The sequence below is a fragment of the Ambystoma mexicanum genome, chromosome 3p (assembly GCF_040938575.1).
Source record: "Ambystoma mexicanum isolate Mex_15411 chromosome 3p, UKY_AmexF1_1, whole genome shotgun sequence".
Lineage (NCBI taxonomy): Eukaryota > Metazoa > Chordata > Amphibia > Caudata > Ambystomatidae > Ambystoma > Ambystoma mexicanum.
This window is the reverse complement of record NC_090925.1, coordinates 624,777,813-624,799,826: the sequence shown is the minus strand read 5'-3', so window position 1 is coordinate 624,799,826 and position 22,014 is coordinate 624,777,813.

Here is a 22,014-nt window from a genome sequence, read left to right as displayed (position 1 = left end):
CAAGGTGGCAGCGCTATTAAACTACTGTCATGGAGATTAGAACAATACAATTGTTTATGACGTAACAAAGGTATTCTTTGATGAATGTCAGAGAGGCATTCTGTGATGTTGGATGAACATCCTGGGCGATAGTGTTACAGACAAAGAAAATGTATCATGTGTAAAAAGATACCATTAGAAGCCAAAGCTTGTACATAAGGGAGAATTTTGTACGAATTCAAGAGGACCAGGGCAGTGCCCTGAACGACCCCTCCTGGCAGAGCATGGTGGTAGGGGTATCCATCTACCAAGTGAGGGAGAAAGAGCAGTCCAAAAGGTAGCAGGCGATCCATCAGAGGACAACTTCCTGGAAGGCAAGATGAGCGGACTAAGGGAGAGAGACTGAGCAGTAGAGAGTTGAAGGAGAATAATAATATATGAGAGGTGACAGCGATGTGTGGTAGTCAGAAAGCTGGAGACATGTCTCAGAGCCATTAAAGACTACTATTTGCTCCGCACGTCCAATTGGACCATATCGCGCGGTCTCGATTGCCCCAAATACGAAAGACTGTAGTTAAAAACCAAACATTGCAAAAGTTTGTAAGAGGCACTGAGAAGTGAGACAGGCCATTAGTTGGATGGATTTTGGTGTTGGAAGTGGGGGATCTACGTTAAAATATCGGATTTTCTACTGCAAATCCGAAAACACCATTGTTGAACGATGTTTTGCACATCACAATAAATGCGAGGGAAGAGCACCACAGCCCCAACCACATCCCCCACCTTGATCAATACCACAAACCAATACCCCATCTATAATTTCCATGAAATTTGAACAAATTTGATTTAAAAAAATTTGTTGTTTTGGGACTCACACTATTGATATGAATGGTTATTTATAACGCGCTTAATACCCAGAGGTTTCTAAGCGCGGACCCAGGGCTTGAACCGTCTTGCTTCCAAGGCGAGCACATTGCCACCGAGCTACCTCCAGAAAATGTCTTGAAGTGATACCGAAGTTGGCTTATTTGGGATGGGTATGATTGCATCCACCATGAATCATGTGTGAAATATCCCAGAAGCGAGCAATTGGTTAAAGGGAGGTGATAGACAGGAGTTGGTGTGGGCTGCCAAATGTTTGTCTGCAATGCACATGAGGTGCCAAGGAGAACAGCGAAAGGTGACCAAGGAAAGAAAGCCGCTGATTCTGTTAGGTTATTGAGGGGGAAAGAAAAGTAAGGGTATGGGTAAGAGAGTCAGAGAAGAGGAAGAAGGAGGAGGGTGGGAATGGAGGGTAGTGAGGGTAACTCTTATTATATTTTGTGGGGAGAAGTAGTTAGGTAAGGTTATCAGTTGTGAGACGGGAGAGTGGGGTTGAGTGGGGCAAGTATAAACGTATGGATGATTTACAGTCAACTTTTTGCACAAGTAGATTGGCAGGCCAAGGTGAAAACCAGTGGAAGACATTTCTGCAGTGCCAACAGACCTTTTCACGCTGAGCATGAAGTTGGATATTTTCAGCCCTGTGTCCAAGTAGTCCAAGGGACTGATTCAGAGCTAGGCACCACGGTTCCCCGCAAAGCTGTTCCTGGCTCATCTAGTGGTAGTGATGACTGAGTAGTCAATGGCAAGGCATAAGATGTGAGCATGGCAGTTAATGAGGGAGTATAGCACGCCCATTTGAAAATAATGCTTAATCTTCTGTGAAGGTAAATAACATTCTGTGCAGGATAGCGATAGGTAAGCTGTTTTAGAAACTGTATTTTGAATGTTAAAAGGTCATGTTAAGGTCATCAGCAAGAACAGGTGTTGCCAGTTCACCACATGCAAGAGAATCGCTTAATCTGCTTTCCCTGGGAATACATCATATTAAAAAAAAAATGTCTTTAATAATTCAGCCTTTTCTTAGTTTTTCGATCGGGGGCCCTAACACAAATAAGCTCTCTTTCCAAATGTTATCTCACCTTCAAATACCAACCCCTTCAAAAAATGTTTCCTACACTCTGCCTAAGCCGATGTTTTATCGCCCCTCCTAAACCCCCCCCCCCCATGCCCTTTTCTTCTCACCCAGGAGGTGGCTGGCGGCCTGTCACTTCTAACTGGACGGGAGCCGTCAGCGGCCATTACTACCCTCGCTGATCACACTTTAATTACATTTCATTGGCGATAGCGACTTGCGGTTTTATTGGATCCCATCAATCTCCCTCATTCTGTGAGAGGCGACAGCAGCGGCGCGTGGCACTTCCAGTAGTACATTGCTCGCATTTCCTCCTGGCCGCTCTGTCTGCTGGGCTGCCAGTCACCTGCTATCATCTGACTTTCCCATGAGTGCATTCATTTTGCTGCCCTTCTATACCGAGGTCATTTGTTCAATGTGGAAACCCCACACTTGTAAAGGCAAAGGCGAATTCACGTGGAGGGGAAACCGGCAGGTGTGCCTGCTGCAGTGCTTAAACTATAATGAAAAAAAAGTGCCATGGCTCAACATTTTTCTTTGACGGTAACGGGTGCATTATACGGCGCCAGCCGCAAGGAAAATTGTGGGTACTAGACACAAGGATAACCACTTTTATCATAGTTAAGGCAGTGACAACTGCTGGACTTGGCAAAAGAAGGAGGTGTAAAGCGCATGTGTGAGAAATTCGACCATCCGCCCGGGGAAAGTGCGCTCGCCTGTGCTTTTTTGATTTTTAATAATGAAACTGAATGATGGGAGATCAGCCTCTGGGAAATGTGAACGGCCATTTCGCACTCATTTTATCTGCTTCCTGGACAAAACGCATAGTCAAGTGTACTCCAGGAAGACACTGCCTGCAGGCGGTGTCCTCCCCTGTCATATTCAGCTGGAATATGACAGCCACGGGTACATCAAAGCATTCCAAGAAGGGGGAGGGCACACGTTCCGCCAGCCATGAGGACCCTCATTTAAATATCAAAGACTCCATGGATCTGCTTTCGCTTTGCCTAATCTGGCTAGTGGCAGTGCATACTAACAAGATAATTGAAGCAAGCCTGAAGGGGCTTGGTTGCCGGATAGACAACAGGAAAGGCAGGGCTAACACCCCTTTGGTATGCAATTTGTCAACTTGTAGCTAGTTTCCACCTCTCTTTATGAAAGGCATTGAATGGCCTGTCCGGGTCCAGCAGTTACCACAGGCGTCCCTGCAGAGCAGACCCCTTTCAGAGTGGAGAAGTATGTGATTTTGAGGAGACAAGAAGTCTGCCCTCGCCACATACTTCAAAGGAAACACGCTTTAATCAAGGGTCACAGAGAACTCAGTTAACCAGAGACATATGTTGATCTACAACAGACAGGAAGATGGGTGGGACTTAGGTATATGTTGTCACCCCTTGTGTGTCCTGTTGCAGAGCACTCAGGTCCTGACCTCATGCATAACAGAAGATTGTTGGTGGGGACCCAGGATTGGTTCATTAAGGTAGGCTTAGCCTGCACCAATCACTGGGACCCATTTGGCTTTAAAAGAGGGCTGAACCCCTCACTTAGCAGATCACCCAACAACTTCGAAAGGACTAAGAAGAAGGACTCATTTGGACCCAGGCTGAAGGTACAGTCTACCTTACATCTTCCGCCAGTGAAGGAAGGCCAGGAGTTCCAGAGGGAAGCGAGATCCCTCCCCTAAACATCAGGGAATAGAGGGAGATACTGGACTCAGAGGACCCACCCAACAGCACAAGAGGCGGTGGCCAGCCAGCGCACAGCGTGCTCTTCTAGTTTCTGCCAGCAAGCTTCCTGGGTGGGAAGTGCCGCAGAGTATCTGAACTAAGCACAAGGGTGTTGCATGCAAACTCTCCTGAGCTTTGGGCTGTCCACCTTGAAAGGACGATAGGAGCCCTACAAAGAAGCTTAGGAGGAGTGACACACACATTGTCCAGCATCCATCTGTTGAGGACAGTATAGAGGAGGAGCCAAGTACCCCCACTCCAACTGCCCCGCCATTACCTGAAAAATGGGAACCAAAGTATGTGACATATACGGAACAGCTAAACCAGCAAAGATCAGAGCGTGAGCTCTGTGCAGTACCCGTAAGAATACCCATACCTAAGAGAATCTGGGAGGTAAAGTACCCATTGAGGAAACCATATTTACATACAAGACAATATGATGGCCATGTGAATAAAATTCCTGAAGAAGACAGGAAGATGAATGACAAAGATGAATAGTGACGTCACATAAGACCAAATTGATGCCCATAGAAGATATACAGACCACAGAATGCAGAAAATCTATAAACCATCAAGAAAGCACTAAGGATAAGTGTTATCTTGGGATCAAGGTGAAGAAACGTATGCCACAGACCTGATGAAGATACTTACTTAGTTTAAAAGTGTACAGAAACAACAGGAATGCAAGCAGCAAGGCAATCATGAAGCTAGCTTACGCTTTTTTATAGACTAGACCACGGCAAGCACCAATATATAAATATAGATAAACATATAGACAAGTAAAGGATGGATGTTTCCACTACGTATCATAAGCATTACTGGACAAAAACAAGAAGGCCTTAATTTTCAGTGTATCACAGATAAAAAAGCAGTTGAATTCACAAAATGAATCTAAGATAAAGGAGTTCACAGAGCCAAGAAAGCTAAGGTCTTATCAAACTGGAATTGGCTGACATTGGATACAAATTATGTGAAGGAACAGAGACTCCTGTCTAGAAAGATCAAGGTGAACAAAAGACATCAGAGGACTATTGGAGAATAAAATCAAATGCACAAAAAGGGTCGATTTCAGGGTGTCCAGTCATGTGATAGAAGGAAGTTGGATGAACAAGATGGTCACACCTACGTACGAAGGCCAGCTGTGTCCACACTCCTTAAAAATTCTCAGAGCATAGTACAAACTCAAGGCAAGGCCAATCTTCAAACACTAATTGACACTTGACCATTCGAGGTGATGATGGATGGATATGCTAATTGGTGGGAAGCTGGTGCTAAGGTGAGCTCACCCGCACCTGGTTGTTCAGTCTGCATGCTGCTAGACGTAGGTGGAAAAGTACTGACGGGGGTAAGAAGCCAACCAATTATAGAGGACCACGTAATTAAGGGTCCTATAGTTTGTGTAGCCAATGATACATTGTGTATTTAGTGACATTCATAGTGACCTGTTTAAGGGGAGGGTTTATTTGCCCCACCTGATGTTAATTTTCCTATCACCTTCCTCCACTGTTCTATACTGATATGGAACTTATACATAGATATTCACTAAGAACCAATCACAGCCTCCGTTAGGTTTTTGTAGTTTGCCACGTAGGATGACGTTGGTAGCATTGCAGGTTAAACGTCATCAATGACCAATGCTGGGTATAAAAGCTCCGTTTTTTATAAAGTGATTTGAGTAAGAGAATCGAGCGATTGCTGATGTTCGTTGTACTCCCTGTTTTAGAGACTTGTTAATAAAACTGACTCACATTGCCAAACTATTTGAGTCATCTTGATTTTTGATGTATGAATAAACTCTGCATCCCCATCCATCTCCAGGGTATTGCTACTCATCTTAAAGGGTTGTCTGAGAATACCCAGCTCACTTGGTAGCAGAGAGAGGATGATTTGATAAGATAACCATCGGCCGTCGACATAAGTGAACTTTAGATTCTCAGCAATATCGCACAACCTTTGCCATTCGGCTGACAGGACGTGAAGCTCCCCGTAGATAGTGGATAGTGTAAGTTTGAAAAACAAAAACTCCTTGCAAGGAAGGTTTGATGGGATCCCTAGTTTGTACAGGAACCCCTCCCACATCTACGTGAAGTGGATCGAAAAGCAGCTTTAAGAATTGGTAATGAAGGCAGTGATTCTGAGTGTCCGAAGAAGAAAAACATGTGGATGGTGTGTAAATAGACTAAAAGAGTGCGGCAAAGTAATGCATGCATAACAAATAGAGGAGAGTAACAGAGGGAGGTGGGATAAATATAACAAAAGAGTAAGAGTGTAAAATATATGTATATGAGAAATAAGATATTGACTTGAGTGTGGCCGAGCAATATAAAAAGGAGCAATCGTGAGTGAGGCCACGATAAGAGAATACGCCCTGTTCCTAAACTGTTCCTAAACTTTAAGGAGTGTTAGCAGAAATGTTTATCTATAGCCCCAAAAGTGGAACACATATGATATGGGACCGATTTAATCGGTTCAGAAAGAGATAGGTTTATATTCCGCAAGGAACATTTTTAGAAAGTAAGACGAGTCGTAGGGCAAAGAACGTAATAACAATTCATGTGACCGGTCAAGTTTGTCTGTTTGTTTTATGTGATTTAAAAATAAAAAAAAGTGCAATGACATCATAGTTGAAGACTTTTTTTATGATAGAGAAGCGCAAAGCTGAGAAAAAGGAAATTGATTGTTTTAAAACTGTAATTGATGGTTGTTTTTTAGCAAGGTTAAAGTAAAATTGTGCTCTGACAGGATTGGAGCTTGCGGCGATTGGTGCTCGCTCCTATTGTATTTTTTTTAGACATATTTTGGAAATTGTGATTGAAGTATAAGTGAGTGAAAGCAAAGAAAGATTTAAGGATAAAAAAAAATGGAAGCAGTTACTCCATTAGTGCACCTCTGTAAACAGTTGCCAAAACATGCGCTTAAACTTAGACAATACAGTGCAGAATGGGTTAAAGGAACCGAAGATAAAACGTTTATGCCATGGCCACAAGGCGGATCATTATCAAATCAGTCCTGCAACATATGACAACATATTTGCCTGCAGCGTATACTGGAAAGAAGCTAGAAAAGCACCTAGCGAGTCCAGAACTTTGGAAGATGTGTCAACAAGAGAAGGAGGAGGAGCCTCCTTTAGATTGGATACTTAATGTATGCAAAGAGGGGGGTGAAGAGCCTTCTGCACCACCCACCTTGTCCGAAATAGAAGACAAGAGTAAGAAAGACGATGGGTTATACCCATTAAGGGAACTTAAAGCAGCGACAGGATATAGTAATCCAGCATATGAGTCACATATGCAAACTAGTGACGAGGGCACAGAGAACAATTCTGAGAAGAATATAACCTCCAAAGTCATGAGAGACAAGGAGAGACGCGATAAGAAGAGAAGTGATCGAGCAAGCACATCTCTAGATATAGGAAGAGAAATAAAGAGATGGAAAGGAGAAAGAGTTATAACTGATGAGGTAACGCTCTTACAGAACGAATGGATGTGATGTCAGATTCTGCTTAAACTCGATGGTAAAGGCATCGAGGACGTAAGACAAAAGGGAGATCAAGATGAGATGGATAAAAAAATAGAAGAGCTACTGAAAGATGAAGGAGAGAGAAGAAAAGATAGACAGAGATGAGAACAGTTATATCAAGATAAGCAAGCTAAAAAAAAGAAAGGGCAGAAGAGCAAAGAAAACGTGACAATAGACAAAGAACAGCTGATGAGCAGGAGAGGCTAGAAAGAAAAAGAATAGAAGGGGAAGAACAAACATTAAGTGAAAAAAGAATACAGAGATAAAGAGATGAAGAGATACAAAGGGCAAATGAAAGAAGGGATATGAAAAGGAAAGAGTAAGACAGAGTGAGAGAGGAAGCGAGGAAACATAGAGAATTTGATGACAACCTGGAACGTAAAGGAAGGCAGAGAGCACACAATCTTGGGAATGGAAGTAAGAAATCTCGATCCACAGGTAGCATGGGAAGACATAGAGGAATTTATTCCCGAATACCAGTCATTACCAGGCACATCTAGAGAAAATCTAGAAGACGAGTTTGACTCTAGGAGCATTGGGGAAGTGATTGATAAAGTATACCATGAAATGCAAACCCAGAAAGAATCAAAGGGAAAGGAAAAAAGACCGTCTCGAGAACACTCAGTTGTATGACACAGAGGAAGCCTCATGTAGTGCGAGACATAAGGAGCTGTCTTTGAAAAGGCTGACCCTAAATAGAAATCAAGATGAGAGAAGTTGCACGAGTTGGGCACAGAAAGTGTCAGACGAAGAGAGGGAAACCTTCAGGGGGAAGAAATAAGTAACGTATGTGGTCCCGATGGATGTCCTTCCATGGATAAGGGAGTAAGATGGTCAGATGTAAATATGCCAGTGTATACAACATCAGAGTCACTGACACAGTCAGACCAACATAGGGGGCAACCCCACGGTCAGAGAGTGGAGTCTCCGCCTAATGTAAGCTGTTTAAGATCATTGCCAGGTAGACGGTGATGTGGTAATATCACCCCGGCAGTGGAAAGACAAATGATGAGAGATGAGAGTGAATTTGGAGCTACATAGTTTCCTTTGTTAGAAAAGGGTGAAACGAGACCCCAATATATACCATGGCCCCAAATGGACAGATATAATTTAAGGTGCAAACTACTGAGTTTAACTTCGGCTCTGGAAAATTGATACACGAATTAGAAAAAATGACAGGAGGAAATACATTGGCTATAGGGGCCATTAAGGGTCTTATAATCGCCATACTTGGTGAGGGAGCTAACGACGTATGGACACAGGCAGGATACCCTATTGTGACTACAGTCAACACCGTGCATGATGGAGCACCATTCAATAACTGTAGAGCGGCAGTTTGGAAAGCGCTTTGAGTACTTAATCCGGACACATCCGATATGGGAGCTACAACGACAAAAAAGATGAAGGAAGGATACAATCCGTTAGTTTACATGCAACATTTTCAGGAAGCTTGGGTGCTCGAGACTCGTGAGGCTTGGGGGAAATCCATAACAGTATTTTATCACATATTATGTCAAGGGCTGCCAGAGCAAGTACAAAAGCAGCTCAAGAAATTAGTAGGTATGGAAGCAAAACCATGGTCGGAAATCCAGTTCACCATTGCACATTACTGCAGACTCTTGCAGGAAAAAGAATTGCAAAAAAGATGATACGCGGAAAGGGGAGGAAGCAAAATTGGTGCTGAAAAAACTGTCCATGTACGCCATTGAAGGGGCGATGATAACTAGCGTAGACAGATCAAATTCACAGCAGACAATACAAATACCACAGGAGAATAACCAAAGGCAGTTCGATCAAAACAACAGTGGATATGCTCCATGAGGAAGGGGATTTCGAGGAAGAGGTTGGCAAGGTAATCAAGGGAATTGGCAGAGTAATAAGGGAGGTTTTCAGAATATGCAAAATGGCAATCAGAAAATGCAAAATGGGCAGATGGGAAGACCACCGCCTATATGTTGGACGTGTGGAATGACAGGGCATTTTGATCGCACATGTAGGAGCCAAGGAATGGTGCAAAATGGTCAGTTTTCAAGAGGGGGAATGTCAAATCCACCTGCATATTTGCATCAGAATGGAGATGGATTTGCACAAGATCAAATAGTGCAGCAGCAGGTGCCGAGAGTGCAGCAAGGCTTGCAACCACAGCAGATAGTAGGTAACCCACTGCAAGGACAATTTCAGCAGTCCCCTATGCATCTTCAGCAGAACACAAACACAGAAATGCTAATGACTCATAGAATAGAAGGTGTTACTGTTGATGGAAGGGATCCATTCACAGATAATGGAGTGAGGCTGTACCTGCAATAGGACAGCTCACTGGGAGACCTGTTGTGTTCCATACTATCCGTGGCACCAAACCCTCAACAAGATCCAGGGGTTGATGCAGTATAGGAGGAAAACATTTTTTGTTTCTCGTAGACATGGGTGCAACACACTCATGTATATGAGAGGGTACATTTTAATGTCTGGCAATGCCATGAATACTCAGGGATTCACAGGAGCAACGAGTCAAGTTCCCTTTACCGAAGAATTACCAGTCTCTATAGGAGAATGTGACATGAAGGTGCCACTGCTTTATTCAAGGCAAACACCTGTCAATATATTAGGATGAGATTTGATGACTAAGTTAAATATGACAATCTCATTTATTGACGAAGGCATAATATACTCAAAACCAGGAATGCATTTCTTAAACGTGTGAGAAATTATTATGGCATTCGCAGGATGAATGGCTATGAGAGCAATCCCATTAGAACCAGAGCATTTTCAATATGGAGTACGTATATTGTTGTCCTGGCTACCAGGAATGACAGGCAAAACGATGAGAACCCCTGATGAGTTTTTGTTTAGACCGAGAGTACCTATGCTCAAAGAAAATGAACGAGTATTTCCCTTAATGATACAAGCAGCCATAGTGCGAGGAGAAATGGCATTGCTTGATGGCTGTGATGAGGGCAGACAATGGTGTGCATTAATTGCCATTGGAGAAGGTTACAGATTGACTGACGTCACTGAAGAGGATCTGTTTGTAGATCATCCATCTGATGACAAAGTAATAATTGAAATGAATATTACTTATTGGGTAAGAGCAACCAAAAGAGAAGTTCCTCAGACAATGATGTTAGCCCAGAAGCTTCCTGAATATTTTGACGAAGACATGGCTCAAGTGCCAGTTTCAATATGGACCACTGGCCCCTATGGTGTAGGCCTACTAAAGGGGGTTGGGGAGGTGAAGATTAAATTGAAACCAGGAGCAATTGTACCTCAAGCACGTCAATATCCCATGTCTCGAGAAGCAGATGAAGGCCTTTTTAAGACGATCTCCGCCATGATGGACCAGGGTATTTTAGTGACATCAGAGTCACCATGTAATATGTCAGTGTACCCTGTGAAAAAAAGTAAGGGTGGGGGTTGTGGCGTTTAATCCAGGACCTTCAAACAATAAACCAAATTCTAGAGGCTGAGTTCCCTCTAGTCTCGAACCCGTCTACAATTCTATGTATATACCTGTTGATGCACAATATTTCACGGTGATTGACTTGAAAAATGCATTTTTCTCAATCCCATTGCATAAAGACTCACAAGATCTAACGTTGTTTACTTTTAGACAAGTGCGCTTGAAAAGCACTTGTTTGTCTGAGGGGTACTGTGAGTCCCCATCAATTTTCAATAGAGTCCTTCAGATGGGCTTAAGTAATATTGCCTTAGAAAGTGTTGTGCTGCAATACGTAGATGCCATTTTGGTTTGCAGCACCAAAGAGGAATAGTGCAGACGCGATTCTGTTCAGTTGATGACTATACTCACTGACAAAGGATATACGGTAGACAAAGAAAAGTTACAATATTGTCAACAAGAAGTGTTCTACATAGGCCAATTGATTTCACATGAAGGAAAGAACGTTACTCCTGAAAGAGCTGAGGCTATTTTAAAAACAGCTAAGCCACACACGATAAAAACGATGCAGAGCTTTTTGGGACTGTGTGATTATGTCAGAACATGGGTCTTTGACTACAGGTCATATACAAGGCCTCTTTTACAGGCCTTGAAGAAGGCACATGCAACACAGGAAAAATCATGTGGACTGAGACAATGGAAGAAGGGTTTGATGAAATGAAAAAAGCAATTTGCACATCCCCAGTTTTAGGGATCCCTAATTATGAAGAGGAATTTTCTTTATTTTTGCATACAGATGGCACTGTTATGACAGCAGTACTCACACAGAGAACCACGTTGGGATACAAGTCCCTTGCATATTACAGTTCAATCTTAGACCCAGTAATGAGAGGTCATTTTCCATGCGAAGAAAGTTTGGCAGCCGCCATGTTCGCAATAGAAAAGGCCACAAGCATAGTGATGGGATGCCCCATGATGTTATTTGTTGAACGCACACTATTTGCCATCTTAGAAAAACCTAAGGGTACGTTGACTTCTCAAATGGCTTCTGCCTCTGAGGTAGTCATATCAAATCCAGCGATCAAAATAGTCCAATGTAAAATAGTGAATCCATATATTTTTATAGCTTAGCCAATAACAGAAGGAGAGCCTGTACATGATTGTGCAAACTATGAAGAGTTCTGTGATGAGCTCCCTTGAATAAAGGAGAACGCATTAGCAGGGGCAGAGATTGTTTTCATTGACGGGTCTTCAAGAATTGATCAAAATGATGGATGAAGGTACACAGGTACCGCTGTGGTGAAATACATGCCAAATGGGGAATTTTGGGTGCTCATTAGTACTCGATTGCCATCTTATTATTCCGCATAGGCTGCAGAATTATTGGCGCTTATACTTGCGATCGAGAATCACACAGACCAGAAAGTAACAGTGTACAGCGACTCCGCCTATGTGACGTCAACGGTGCACGCAGGACTAGCATGTTGGAAAAGGAGGGGCTACCTCCGAGCGGACAGCACGCCAGTGCAGCACGCCACTCTATTGGGCAGGCTTATTAAGGCACTACAACTCCCAGTGGGCATAACAGTCGTTAAATGCACAGCGCACATTAACTGGACAGATTTTATCTCACATGGGAATCAAGCAGCAGACGCTGAAGCTAAGCGCATAGCAAATACAGATATAGGGGTGATGAATGTTGAGACTTCTGATGTGAATGAAAGGATGACTGTAATGATGACTGTAGTTGAAGGATATAACCATTTGCCCAAAACACAGCTAGTGGAGCTCCAGGGGGAGGCACCCCAAGAAGAAAAGAATTTATGGAGATGAAGAGGGTGTTCTTTAGTTCTGAAGCATTATGGTGACAAGACAGCACTAGTAAACCAGTGATGCCTATAGCCTTATTAAGGGTGGTACAGGAACAGCTATACTACCCTCCGCACACAACTAGGGAGAATCTTGTTTGTTCTTTTGTTTGTTTGTTTATTTATAGGGTGGCAGAAAACCCATGGGTTACTGGGCGCGCAGAATAACAAGAATACTTAGAACTTGGTTGCAGGTTACAGATTACAGGTTATTAGTGTCATGTGTTATATACAGTAATTACATTATGTACATTCTTTACAAGTAAGGATAGAGGGTAACATGTTATAAACAGTAAATACATTATGTACATTTTACATGTGAGAGTGAAGGGGTAAGTATGGCATCAGGTCACAATGCACATGGGCTCAGGTTTCAAGGTCATTGCATCGGAGCCAGGTGCGGGTTTGGTGCCTGATGCTGTTATAGGGCTGGTCCCTTCTTAGTTCCACTGGTAGGGTGTTCCAGTACTTAGCTGCTTGCACATGGAAGCTATTGCCTCCTGTTTTTTTAGTCAGAATCTCGGGGTTTGGAGGCAGAAAGAGTTGGCTGTTCTGGTTGCTCGTGCAGAGGTTTTTCTTATTATTCTGTCCCTGAGGTATGGGGGGCTGCATTGTTCAGGCATTGGAATGTTAGTGTGACAATTTTGAAAGTGATCCTATCGCTAATTTTTAGCCAGTTGTAATTTCTATGCACATTCGAGATGTGCTCTCTGACTGGGAGGTTCAGGGCCGTTCTGAGCGCGTTGTTTTGCAGGGTTTGGAGTTTATTGATGTATTTGTTAGCGCCTGCATAAAGTGCATTGCAGTAATCCAGTTTTGAGAGGATCAGTGCATTGGCTAGGATGATGCAGCTAGCTGGTGAGAGGAAGGGTCTGCCTGCTTTAATAAGTTTACCAATATAGGCAGTGGATGAGGCCAGGGAGTTCACTTGTTTCCTTAGGGATAAAGTGGAGTCCAAGTAGAAACCAAGGGTCTTCACCTCTTTGGCAACGGGGATTATATTTCTGTCGATATTGAAGGAGCTGAAGTTGGAATCAAGTTTTTTTAGGTTGTTAGGTGAGCCTAGAATAAGGATCTCTGTTTTTTCGTCATTCAGGCAGCGGCCATGGGTTGCCATCCATGCCTGAATGAGGCAACTATTTCTGAAGAATGGTTTATACCGAACCTAATGGAACATGTTGCATTTTTTATAGTAAACTGTATTGTGAGCCAACAATTCACGGCTGGGCATACACTGCGCATAGTGAGGGCTGCCATTCCAAAACCCAATGGCCGTTTTCAGCACTTGCCTATCGACTATGTCGACATGATAAAAGTATGCAATGGATATAGATACATGATTGTTGTAGTATGTCCTTTCTCAAGATGGATAGAAGCATATCCAGGTACACACCCAGACTCTACCTTTGCAGCCGAACTTTTAGTGCAGGAAGTATTTCCTAGATGGGGAGTATGCGAGGTAATGAGGTCAGAGAATGGTCATCATTTTGTGAATCAAATATTGAAACGGATCAGCTTGTTGCTTGGAATAAAGCACACATTTTGTTTTATTATCATCCACAGGGAAATGGAATCTGTGAGAGACTCAACTGCTAGCTTAAGGAAAGAATAGCCAAGTTGAAGTTTACTCTGAAGAAATGGTGGTTGCCTTGCCTACCACTGGCATTATATGCATTAAGGAACCAATCGGGTTCTGACCACCATCTCACGCCACACAAAATCATGATAGGATGGTGAATGAGAACACCCCTAATGACTCCATCCAGAGTTAGAAGTGATGCTCAGCCAACAGCAGAACTGTTAGGATTGGAACTGCGTAATTATTTGAACTGTATGACTGGCAGTATTTCTGTCATTTCAGGGCAGTTGCAGAGACAAGGGTGTAGGGAAGTACAGAACACAGAAGGAGATGCTTCAACAAACCAATCTCAAGAATTTCGTGTTCCCCAGCTTTTCCCCTGGAGATGCAGACCTAGTACATAACCACACAAGGAAGAAGTGGGACGAGCCCCGCTTCAATGGTCCGTTCATTGTGGAAGATGTAACGCCGTCTGCTGTCACATTGCAGGGAAGGCAAGCTTGGATCTTTCTGGGGAACATCAAAATCTTCTCAGGAGAAACTCTTCTGCCCGCACCTCTACGCGAAGAGACTACAAACATTGGGGTACAACCACAGCAGGTGCATAAGAGATCCATGATGAGGAAGAAGGACGAAGAAGCTGAAACGTGGAAAGACAAAAGAACATTATTTGAACTGTGGCTTGGTTCTGGACATTTCCTTTTAAGCTATTCATAAAACGGTTAACGGAAGCAAAATCAAACACTCTGTGCATGCCTGTTGCAGAGTTAAGGGAAGATCTACATTCATAAAGCCACAGTAGTTTGTTAATTTGGACTGAGGCATACTTAAAGCCTTGATAAGAAGAAAATCATGCCAGACTCTGATCGTGGATACAGTAATTGGAAAAGGGTACAATACGCTGATTTGTTCCACACTGAGTTCTTGTTTGAATCTACTCATGGTGTCACCCACTGATGACCTTTCAGGGAACATAATCACATATTTCGAGTTGGTGTTGAGTTGTTATCCTTCGCTGGTTGGGAGAACTTGTCGCATTTCAGCTTTTATTCAAGATCCTAAAAATTAGGAAGTGACAAGAAGGCTGCTTATAGTAATCACTGAACAATTCTTACAGCTAGCTACCTGAGTATGGTGAGGAGAGTACATATGCCCCTATCCAACAAAGCAACTCATAGACTAGTCAGTGTGGTGTTTTTTAGTCTAATTGAGGATTACCCGCATCTTGTTGGAAGACACACTGATGTGGTCACCTTTCTGAGGAATCCAAGAAACACTGCAAATCTGAATGTAATCGTGGAAGGCATAATCAACCAAGTAAGCATCTATTCTGAAAGAAATCAGGGGTCGGTGTAGAAAGTTTTCTTCTGAGGGGCAGATCGAGAAGTTGATGACAAAATAGAACTTTGTCCCTCAATGAAAGAAAATCAAACATGTCTTCAAGGCTAAAGCAGATTTGAGGCATCGATTGGGAGTTAATCTATGCTATAGAACTTATATAGACTTACTGAAGTCATTTTTTTTCACGCTAAAGAGACTCCTTTAGCTTCACTGGTGAAAAGACTGGTTCCAGACATACAGATAAAATTGTTCTGGTCATCCAGTAAGCAGACAGCTGAGCAAGAACGAGTTATTGAATCAAGACAGCAGCTTCCAGAAGCAATCTATAATGCAGAAATATTAAAAATAATTTTTTCCTTCCTTAGTTAATTAAGATCGGAAACTTCAGTCATAATTTGGTTGTTCCCAATGAAGGAAGACGCTCATATTGTCCAAAAAGTAAATATTGCTGGGTTACATATCTTTGCGTCATCTACATTTGCATTGTATTCATAATCATATTGCTTTCACTGACTGTGAGAACAGCATTTTCATAGGTGCAAATGAAGCACAGAATCCTGTATATCTTCCTGAGCAAAAGGAAAATGTACATGTGGCAACTACAAGGCAGCCTAGACCCTATGTAGTCATTCCTGTTGCAAGAAAAGATGCGAGGATACCTGAGCTTGAGATGGATGTTGTTAATAATAACACACATACAACAATTGCCTTAGATAATGCTTTTGAACGCTGGAGACAGGGTCAGCGGATCAGGCAAGGTAAGGGCTTGATAAAGGTTGAAACAGGAGAGTGGTCCACCTTAGGACTGGTGGACAAACACAGGGCACACTTTTGTCTGGCGCCTTGTATAGACATGAAACACTACAGAGGCAAAATTACCCATCAACCCCGACCGTTGCTTAGACAATGGCGTTACTTATGATTACACGAACAGAAAACTGTTGCGCTTTCCTTCCATGACACGTGGAAGCAACTTCCATTGATCTTGGAGACCACAAACAAGGAAACTTCAGTAACCCTTGGAGCACCAACACACTTACCCTGAGAACGGATGAAAGACGACTTCTAGTTCCAGCCATGAACCACGCATCTAGAGCTAGAAGTAAGTCAGCACAATAGATATTGCACACCACAGCACGACATGTCAATTTTAAAATAGATGCAGTTATCCGAGCATCTAATATTTATATAATAATTCACAGAACGTAAATCAATCTGAGACAGCAAGTAGAAACTGTAGACATCAGAACCAGGAAATAAGAGTCCCAGTCAACAAACTACGTGACAAACGGCAATCATAATATCAAGTCCACCACCGCCGCAAAGCCGGTGAGTTTTCAGACCTATATACTTTTGGAATACAGATGAGTTGGTCGTGTAATGGGACACAGCGGTTTTTTGAGTGACTGTATTCCACACACGGTGTTGTATAATCAGATTCATGACAAGTTTTTTTTTAAATTTTTTTTAAAAACTTTATTTTTGGTTGCATAACACGGCTATCTCGCTGAGAAACTCACACATTCTTTACAAGCATATTATGTACATTCAGATTTGCATCAGTTGTTCCTGATTAATGTTATATTTTCGGGCATACGACGTCATAGGTACAAAACAGACAGAAGTGTGCGTAAGGGGAGAAAAGGTGCTACATAGGGTTGAAAAGCATTATAGTTCGTTTACACTGTCACTATCAGAGCTCTCTGTATCCGAGGAGTTTTCGGTTAGATACGTCCTGAGCGGTGCCCAAATGTCTTTCGGTTTGCATGGAGTGGGCAACAATCCCACATACTTTTCTTCACATTCATTCACATATACCAGTGTAGAGAGAAATTGTCCCAATGTCGGGGCCTGCGTACTTTTCCATTTCTGTAGGATGCATTTCTTCGCAACTGCACAGGCAACATTAAATAATCGCCTAATTTTTTCTGAGACCTTTCCGATGTCTCCAAATAGGTATTTCGGGGGTAAAGGCTTGCAGGGATTTGTGTGATGCTTTCTAAGGTATTTGCTACTTCACTCCAGAATTTTGCTACAGGAGGACAATCCCAGTACATATGGAAGGAGTCTGCGCCAGGGGCGTGGCATTTTGGGCAGGTGTCAGGCACATTAGCGTAGCACTTTGCCATCTTTGCCGGGGTGAAGTGAAGTTTGTTCAGGATTTTGAACTGTATTAGTCTTAAGCCCGCATTTAACGATATCTTTTTGGATAGGAGACAGTATCTAGACCATTTCCCTGTCTCAATAACAGTGCCCATATCTTTTTCCCAAGATGCCTTAATGGTGTTCAAGGTGTCAGTATGTGTCTGGACTAGGGTATACAGTTTGGACACCCCCGTGCCAGTCTGGGAGTGCAAAGATTGGTAACACGCGTGCTCTGTAGGTTCGTCTGGAAATGTGGGCCAGCGCTTCTTGAACGCTGCTCTCATTCTGTGGAACTGCAGGATTGTGAGGGGAGTCTCACCGACCGATTCTGCGAAATCTTCGAGAGTCACAAATTTACCGTTTTGGGAACATAGTTTTCATTGTGAAATCATATTCTGGGAGCCAATTCTTTTGAATACCAATGTCATATGTGGGTGCGATGCCTGGGAAATTCCAAAGCGGGGCTTGTGAGTCGTAGGGGTCATCTATGCCAAGTCGTTTACTGATTGCATTCCATGCTGCGATCGTGCAGGAGGTTGGGTCAAATTTGCAGTCATCTCTATGTCTTTTTGAGTAAATGATTGAACGCAGGTCTGTTGGGCGGACTTGAGTGGCGTTCTATGGGTACATGTGGTGTAGTGTCGGAGGGGTCCTGCCAGAATTTCACATAGTGGGCTTGTGCTACTTGACAATATAGTTCGAAATCAGGAGCCGCGAAGCCCCCCTTTTCATAAGGTTCGACCAATTTGGCCCAGTTTATTCTATTTGCCCCTCCATTCCAAACGAAGGTTGTAGCCATAGATCGAAGGTTGTCGAAAAATGGTCTGCCCGGCCAGATAGGGACGTTGCAGAAGATGTAAAGGAGCTTAGGTAACACGGTCATCTTGAGTACCGCTATTCGGCCAGCCAGGGATATGGGGAGATTAGCCCAGATCTGGAATTTTGAATATATAATTTGTAGAGTGGTCTCATGATTGTCTATATATAGAGAGGTACTGTCACGGGAGACCTGTATACCCAAATATCGAATGTGTTCAGGAGCCCATGCGAGACCATACGTGTTTGTAGGACAGGTGGTGGCATTGGTCAATGGAAAGATTTTGGATTTGGTCTTGTTAACTTTGTACCCCGAATGTAGGGTGAAGTTATTTATTACGGCCAGTATAGGAAGTAAGTTTTTCTCAGGTTCTCGAACATATAACAGAGCGTCGTCAGCATACAGCGAGATGGCTTGGTACGCCCCTGACATATATATGCCTCTGGATTCCTGTACTGCCCTAACTGCTGCTGCCACCGGTTCAATTGTTAGAGCAAATAGTATAGGGGAGAAGGGACATCCCTGTCTTGTCCCTCTGTGTAGTGAGATTTGATTAGACAGTGTTCGGTTGGTCAATACCCTGGCTTTGGGTGACGCGTACAGGAGCCCAATACAACTAGTTAAATAAGGGCCGAATCCAAATTTATGGAGGACCTCAAACATATACACCCAAGAAACTGAATCGAACGCTTTTTCTGCATCTAGGGATATTGCTACAGCCTGCGCTTGTGGTTTAATCTGTGCTAGAATGCAAAACAGTCTACGCAAGTTTAGTGCCGTGGATCTGGTGGGTATAAAATCACATTGGTCGGGGTGAACCAGTGTAGCCATTTTAGGAAGCAGTCTATTAGCAAGAACTTTTGCGTAGACTTTGGCGTCCGTATTTATCAATGACAGGGGACGATAAGAGGAACCATCATGGGCTGGACGTCTAGGTTTCAGGAGTACTGTGACGACAGCGTCTGTCATTGATTCTGGGAGCAAGCCAGACACAATAGCCTCTTCCCATATGTGGGTGAGGACAGGAGCAAGGATCGTTGAGAAGGATTTGTATAACTCAGCACCTATCCCATTCGGGCCCGGGGTTTTACATGAAGTCAGTGATTTGATTGCTTCAGTTATTTCATCAAAGGTTATGGGCTGCTCAAGGATTTGGTTATCTTCCAACCTTAATTTAGGGAGATCAATTTTACTCAGGTATATACGTATTTCTTCTTGTGTACTACTATCATGATTGGAATATAGGTCAGCATAGTAGCGTGAGAATTCGTCATTTATCTCTTTCTCGCCACTGACAACTGCACCTCCCTCTGTCAAGATGCTCGCAATTGGGGTATGGGAGCGTTCATTGTGGAGCATACGGGCTAGGAGGTGACCTGCTCTGTTACCCTCCCCATATCTGCGTGCTCTGATGGGAGTGGCCATGTACTGTTGCTCCCTGGTCGCCAGATCGTTGAACGTTTGGAGATGTGCGCTGATGTCAGACAGGATATGTCGTGTGTCATACTATATTCAGTTTCGAGTATCTGCAAGCGCGATTCTGTGATGTCCAGTTCGTTTCTCACGGCTTTAAGGAGACCAGTCGTCTTGGACATCAGAATGCCCCTCACCCAGACCTTAAATGTTTCCCATAAGATCGCCCAGCTGTCCACAGAGCCATTGTTCAATTGGAAAAATTCCTCTATGTCAGTGTGGAGAGTTTCCACGACATTTGGGTCTTTTAATATGTTGGGGGACATCCTCCATCTTTGTGCTGGGCGATCTGTGCCAGGGAACAGTATGGCCAAGGTGACTGGGGAGTGGTCCGAGAGCGTACGGGGAAGGATTTCGCATTGTTCAGTGTAAGTGACCAGAGGGGACGAAATTAGCCAATAGTCTATTCTAGATTCAGTGTCATGCACTGAGGAGTAAAATGAGTACTTCCTCTCAGTGGGATGTATACCCCTCCAGGCATCAGAAAGGGTGAACTCTTCGAGGGCGTGTCGAATAACATTTGCCGCTTTAGTGAGAGCTCTAGGCCTGCTGGAGGACCTATCCAATGTAGTATCGAGAATGGTGTTTAGATCTCCTCCCCAAAGGACCCAGGCGTTAGATGTAAGGCCTATCGTTTTAAGAAGCTGTATGTAGAACTGCGGATCATCGACATTCGGGCCATATGTGTTTATCAAAACGAGTTTTATCCCAGCCAAGCTACCCCAGACCACCACATATCTTCCCTGTGGATCTATCCTGCATTTTTCGGTGGAGAACCCCAAGGAGGGGTGTATCAGTGTGATGACCCCTCTACTCTGAGAGGAATATTCCGTGTAATGTCTATTGCCACCCCATTGCCTAAGTATTTTTTCGTGTGTGGGCTTCAGTGCGTGGGTTTCCTGGAGCATTACAATATGCGGATGATGTCTATTAATGTATGCGCCCACCTTACTAGCCTTTGCTCTGTTGTTTAACCCTCGAATATTCCACGTGATTAGTTTCAATCACAGCCCCTGGGGTATTGTAGTGGTTTGTGCCATTTGTATACATAGTGATAACATGGGACAGCGAGCGAGCCAGTGAGTGCAATTTTAACCAAAAGTAACCGATAACCAGCTAAGAGAAGCTTTGTGTCGAGAGCCCAACAGGGGCGTCTTGAGGCATCAACAGCGGCCTCTTGAATCAGGTGGCAACCCATAACACCATAACCCACCCCCTCCCACATCATCGAACCCAACTTGATGATGATCCCTTTTCTTATTACTAACTTGTGGGAGAACCCAAAGAAAGGGGTCGTGCGCGGCAACACATCCGGCTACATTCAAGGATCGAAGGCAGAGGTGCGTTTCCACCCCCCCTCGACTCCATTGCCGTCGGCAATTCACTTGACCCCCAAATTATCCGGCCGCACGTTGTAAGATGAGTATTCAGGCTACACCGGTTGTTGCAGGCCATCTTGGTCGGCACCCTGCCTCCCTGGCGGAAGGGGTATCGAAGCTTCCATGTAGGACAGGGCGGCTGCAGGGGATTCGAAGAAGTGCGCTCTTCCGCCATGCTGTATTCGGAGTTTAGCAGGGTACAGAAGGGCATAGGGGACTTGTCGCAGTCGCAGTTGACGTTTAATTATTTCGTAGGACCGTCTTTGAGTCTGGACCCCTGCTGAAAAGTCCGGGTAAATATGGATGTGATCATTTCCAATTCTTAGGGGACCTTTCTCCCTGGCCAGTCATAGGACAGCGTCCCTGTCCCTGTAGTTTAACAGTTTGGCTATAACAGTACGGGGTGGGGCCCCAGGTCTAGGCGGTGGGGCGAGAGAGCGATGGGCCCTCTCTACCAGAAATTGAGATGAAAAGGCCTCTTCCCCAAGGAGGGATTTCAGCACGTCCTCGATCCGAAGTTCCATTGGGCCCCTGCAGAACGATTCTGAAAGGCCGACAATGCGGATATTGTTCCGCCTGGAACGAGATTCCAAATCGTCGCATTTGCTACGGAGTTTGTCCATTTCCCCCTTCAGGTGGGTAATGTCCTGGGTGTTTTGGCGGGTGGAGTCCTCGTTCAAACCAATTCTACCCTCCACTTCGGTGATCCTGGCACTTTCCTTGTCTACTCGGGTCTTCAGTGAACCAATTGTGGATACGATGTCATCGAGCTTGACATTTATGGCCAGGAATCCACTCTGTACTGTGGTGAGTAGGTGGTCGAACTTGGAGTCCTC